The sequence below is a fragment of the Solenopsis invicta genome, unplaced genomic scaffold (genome assembly GCF_016802725.1).
Source record: "Solenopsis invicta isolate M01_SB unplaced genomic scaffold, UNIL_Sinv_3.0 scaffold_302, whole genome shotgun sequence".
Lineage (NCBI taxonomy): Eukaryota > Metazoa > Arthropoda > Insecta > Hymenoptera > Formicidae > Solenopsis > Solenopsis invicta.
The window spans coordinates 23,661-30,156 of NW_024105265.1; positions in this window are offsets into that span (position 1 = coordinate 23,661).

Below are 6,496 nucleotides of genomic sequence, written 5' to 3' on the forward strand. Positions count from 1 at the left end.
ACAATAATTTTTATAAGTAAAAATATTAAATGTATTTATAGTATTTATAATATTGCAATTATCTTTAATTTTCATTCAAAGTAGTTATAAAAATGATTTAATTATAAATATCTCGGCATAAAAAAAAATTTTTTTTTCTATCAGCCACCCTGATTACCAAATTGACTTCAGTTTAACTAGACAAAAGCATAACTCTTGTCACATTTCATTTTCATCTTACTCTCTTTCTTACGAGGGGAGGACCAGGTGAGAGACCCTGGGATTTTGATCCCAATTTTTTTAGTTTTTCTAGAGACGAAAAAAAAGTTTACGTCTCCCGGCGTTTCATCGAATAGGCCTTAGTTTCGAAATAATAAATTTGTGAAAATTGGCCATACTGCGGCGCGCCATATGAGCCTTCCCGGTAACTGTTCTCGCAACCAGTGCAGTCAGCTCCGTGCGTTAGGTGCTTGCTTCACAATTATAAGATCCGGGTTGGCTCCCGGATGTGTGCAATATTTTTTTTTCTATCTTTTTTTTTAATAAATATATTTATTTATCTTGATGATATTAATACAGTATGCAAATTTCTAAAATAAAAAATTTAATTTTGAAAGAGCGTCTTGCGCAGATTAACCTCATTCAAATTACCCGCCATAACATGATGGCGCACCGTAGAGAATTAACGCACTAGCCTCAAGCCCCGAACTCGCTGATTGGTTGCTTGAGTTAGATGCATTCGCCCCCTGGGGCATTGGACGCGAAGACTCACTCGTGGTACTTGTGTGATGGAGATACGAAGCTCTTGTAACAAGAACGAATAAATACTTGTGAAAACGATAAACGAGTTGAATACTTTTACAGTTCAGAAGTGGGATAAATATCCATCGGTTCACTCAGTGCTCGTCCGTCTTGGTCGACTTATAAACGAGTCGGCATATTCAATCTTTTTTTTTTTTATTTTTCTCTTTCTTCCGTCTGCGAAGTTTTTCTCACGCGAACGGACACACGTGCGCGTCCACGACACGTCGGTTAGTGTTTCGTCAACGATTGTTTGGTACGAGATTTCTCACGAGGATCCCATGGTGATTACCCGTTCAAGGACTATAACTATGCGTCGAGAAGATCTAGAAAAGTTCTCTGACGCCGAGCTTCACGACGAGCTTGTCAAAGCGGGAATTCCCCTCCATGAAAGCAGACATGCGAGTATAGACCACCTCTTACCATTTTACGAAAAAAAGAAAGTTCCAGGCAGAGCAAAAAATGCTGACGATGTGGCGGTCGGCGGAATCTACACACAGGATAAAGCCCCATCCAGAGATATAAATAAAGGTACGTCAGACCTTTCTTTAGAAGAAAAAATTAATTTTATTTTTAAAAAATTAGAGGAAAAGGACAGAAGAGAAGAGGTTCTCTCTCCACCTAACGCGACGAGTCTGTTCTACACGCAACAAACGGCACCGGTACCGAATTCGTTTTTCAGCGCACCGGCGTCCTCGCCGTTTGCGTCGTCGGTACCCAACTTGGACTATCTAACGGCCGGCTCAAGTGCATTTTTCGACACTGCCTCTAATTCTCACGGTAGGATCCCTATGCCGCCTGGATTTTATCAGTCGTCACAAGCCTCTCAGGGTCCTACAGTGACCACGATGCAAGGTTTCCCCATTGTTTCGCCAGCACAAATAGTGAATCTACTGGTATCGCAACTGCCTACGTTCTCTGGTACAGAGGATGATGACGTTGATACATGGATTAAAAAGGTGGAATTCGTCGCAAGACTGCATGAAGTAAATGAAAAAGTATTGATCCTGGCTGCCTCACAGAAATTACAAAAAACAGCACGAGAATGGTTTGATATGGACCCAGGCCATATAATAAGCTCATGGCAAGCATTCAAGGAGGCCCTGTCTCGTCGCTTCCATCGACGCATCCCATTCAGGGAAACGATGCAAAAAATCGAAGCCAGACGATGGAATTTCGGAAGAGAAACGTTCCAAGATTACGCAATGGCAAAATTAAAACTATTGAATCCTCTACACCTTCCTGATAGAGAGTGCGTACAATACCTGGTGGCCGGTATATCCAATTTTGCTGTGCGCGCTTCAGCAGCCTCTCTGAGAGTCAATTCGGTCGATGACTTTCTAGACCAAATGAGATACATCACGAGTGCCTGCGGTACAAAACACTCTCCACCGACTGTACGCAGCGAACATTCAAAGGATCAGAAGGAGAGATCTAGCATACTCTCCAAAAGCACAACGTCGTCATCACCAAAGAAGAATAGGGACGTCATCTGCGTGTATTGCAAGCGACAAGGTCATACTAAAGCAGAGTGTTACAAACTAAAGAAGAGGGAACAACAAAACAAGACTTCGCCAGGGACACCAACGCAAGTGGCGTCAATAGATACTGAGGAACCTACAGAATCAGCTTCCATCAAAGAGGATCCACCTGCGGTTGGCTGCGTAGAATCATCTCGCCCTCTAACTATAAGTAACACTACGGTAGAAATTACTTCCGTCAATAATCAGAAATGCAGCATGATTGCACTCATTGATACGGGCTCTCCGGTCTCATTCTTACAGGAATCAGCTTATAAATTACTTCTCGGACAAAATACAAAATTAGAAAAAAACGAAACTCTTCAATTTCAAACCTTAAGCGATTCAAAAATTATCGTACACGGGAAAAAAAAGCTCGATTTTAATTTGCAAATTTCTCCTAAAGTTCTGTATCATGCCACATTTCACATTATTAACCAAACATCTTGGCCTACGCATGTTATTCTAGGCAGAGATTTTTTGTTACAAAACAACCTTACTCTCGTTTATAATCCAGCGAACCCTTCCTGCAAAGAACGGCTAGAACTAATTAATGAGGTTGCATCCACGGATATTTTAACGCACGATGAGAACACGGTACCTATTATTAATTCCGATTTTGGCACACATGTCGATAATTTAGTACACGATATTATTCTAGAAGTAAAAAATAGAACGGTTGCCAAACCTAAAGATGATTATTACGTCACTATCAAACTAAAAGACGAAATTCCTTTTTCATATCCGGCTAGACGTTTCGCATGGTCTGAGCGACAAGAAATTGATAAAATAGTACAAGACTTATGCTCACGCGACATAATACAGGAGTCCTCATCGCCTTTTTGTTCGCGTATTGTTTTAGTCCGAAAGAAAAATGGTGAGCCTAGACTTTGTGTGGACTTGCGTCCACTAAATGCCAAAGTTATCAAACAACATTTTACGTTCCCTATCATGGAAGACTTAATGGCACAATTATCCGATAAATTGGTACTCACCGTTCTGGATATTGTTGCAGGTTTTCATAATGTTAAGGTTCACCCGAACTGTACTAAATATTTCTCATTCGCCACACCTAGTGGACAGTTCGAATATAAAAGACTCCCCTTCGGTTACTGCGAAGCGCCAGCTGAATTCCAACGCCGCATTATTAATATTTTACAACCGCTAATACGCGAGGGAAAAGTATTTTTATACATAGACGACATCCTTATTGCCACAAACACAGTGGAAAAGAATCTACAGCTTTTTAAGCAAGTTTTAACTGCACTCCATGATAATTCTTTTGAAGTAAACTACGAAAAATGTCAACTTTTTAAAAAACGAATAGAATATCTTGGTTATATAATTGATAAAGACGGTATCACGTTAAGCGAAAGGCATACTACCGCCATAAAAAATTTTCCAGTGCCACACAACGTACGTGAATTGCAACGATTTTTAGGACTCGTCAACTATTTCCGAAAATTTATAGCGAACATACTCGCCAAACCTCTTTATGCGCTACTGAAGAAAAACACGCCTTATACTTTCAATAATGAATGCCTTCACGCGTTTAATGCCCTAAAATCTGCACTAATATCTAAACCAGTGTTATGCCACTACAACCCTAAAGCAGAAACAGAATTACACACCGACGCAAGCACCGTCGCGATTGCAGCAATACTGTTACAAAAACAAACGCACGGAAAGTTTGCTCCAGTCGCATATTTTAGCCAGCCAACAAACCCCGCGGAAAGTAGATACCATTCGTTCGAACTGGAAATGCTGGCCATAGTACGCGCGATTGACCGATTCCATATTTATCTATACGGCTTAGAGTTCACAATTATTACGGATTGCAACGCCTTAGTGTTCGCATCTATTAAAGCCAATATTAATCCGCGTATCTCCCGTTGGTTATTAAAATTACAAAATTACCGTTACAAAATGGTTCATCGTAAAGGCGAAAAAATGAAACACGTGGACGCCCTAAGCAGAGCGATCGCCTCTTTAAAAGCCGTACCCCTAGAAACAGAACTACAATGTAAACAACAAGCGGATATTGGTATTAGAGCTATAGCCAAGTCACTAGAAGAATCAGAAAGCCATAGTTTTACTTTAATAGAAGGCTTAGTCTACAAAAAGTGCAAAGATAATAAACTCCGTTTCGTTGTACCAGAGTCAATGGTTGCTAACATCATAAGAATCTATCACGACCAATGCGCACATTGTGGACCCGAGAAAACGGTGCAGGGCATTTACTCGCATTATTGGTTTCCTTCAGTGCGCAAAAGAGTCAACAGTCACATAGATAATTGTCTCGTTTGTCTACTGGCAAACACGTCTGTACATTCTAAAGAAGGAGAACTACAAACGCACCTTACTCCAAATAAACCTATGCATACTCTTCACACGGATCATTTCGGCCCGTTGATCCAATCAAATACTTTTTTTAGACACGTTCTCTTAATAATAGACGCGTTTACTAGATTCACATGGCTGTTCCCAACTAAGACTACAAGCTCTAAAGAAACAATAGCTAACTTAAAAACAGTATTCGATATTTTTGGTAACCCATCAATATTAGTATCAGATCGAGGAACTGCGTTCTCCTCCTTACAATTTACAGACTTCCTTCGAGAGCGTAACATCGATCACAGAATGGTCGCCGTCGCCGCACCCTGGGCAAATGGCCTCGTAGAGCGTATCAACCGATTCTTAAAATCTTCACTAAAGAAGATTATTGACGATCAAATTACATGGTCAGACAAGATTAATGAATTGCAGTACATTATTAATAATACATTCCATACCTCAATTAAAAACACACCGTCAAAACTATTACTAGGATACGACATGAAAAATCATTCCGATACAAAATTAACACAATTCTTAAATGATATGTATAACAAAACTTTTAACAATCCCGACAATAATGAGTCACGAGATAGAGACCGTGAAATTGCGCGCATTGCTTCAGATCGTGTCAAGAACTATAACAAAACCTATTATGATTTACGTCACAAGACCCCACATAAATACAACGACGGGGATTATGTAATGATCAAAGACACTGCCTCAAAAACCGGGGAAGATAAAAAATTACGCTATCAGTATAAAGGCCCTTACCAAATTGTCAAAATATTAGACCATAACAGATACGTTGTACAAGACATTCCTGGGTGTCAAATAACGCAAAAACCTTATAACGGAATATTGTCAACTGATAGGCTGAAGCCGTGGCTTACTGCGCAAAAAGACTGATATTTGTATAACAAGTATTATCTATTTTATCCTTTATATATAATTACTAAGTAGTGTTAAGCATAAGCTAAGTTCTGCGTTTAATATTAAGTATAGATGTCAATCACCTACCATAAGCAACATCAGCCCTGCCTATACAGGAAAATTAATAACACTCGAGGACGAGTGTCCTTTCAGGCTGGCCGAGGCTGAAAGAGCGTCTTGCGCAGATTAACCCCATTCAAATTACCCGCCATAACATGATGGCGCACCGTAGAGAATTAACGCACTAGCCTCAAGCCCCGAACTCGCTGATTGGTTGCTTGAGTTAGATGCATTCGCTCCCTGGGGCATTGGACGCGAAGACTCACTCGTGGTACTTGTGTGATGGAGATACGAAGCTCTTGTAACAAGAACGAATAAATACTTGTGAAAACGATAAACGAGTTGAATACTTTTACAATTTAATATTATTTTCTAAACTTCAATTTAAATTTAATTTGAAGGGAATTTGAATTCAAGTAATAATATTTGAAATAATAAATAGGTAATAATAATAATAATAATAATAATATATAAGTTATTTGAAATGGATAACATTTAAAGGCAACGTATCTAAATTTTCAAATTGTTTAATTTAAAATTTAATTGGAAATAATATTAACAGTATTTTAAAATTCTAGTTTTTAAAATAATTAATCGTAAAAGAAGAATAATAACCTAACTATAACCGTAACTTTTTAAAAGCCCTACCTGAAGGTGCAGTTACATGCAAGCGTCGAGTTGCGCAGTAGTTATTGCGCAGCAAGGACAAAACATAAAAGAATTCGGCTTTATAATCCACTACATACCTGCAAGGGGATTAAAAACCTCTCGTTTATTTACCATTTTATATCCGCTTCTTTTATCAGTGTTAAATTTAAACAATTTGAAAATTTAGATACGTTGCCTTTATATGTTATCCATTTCAAATA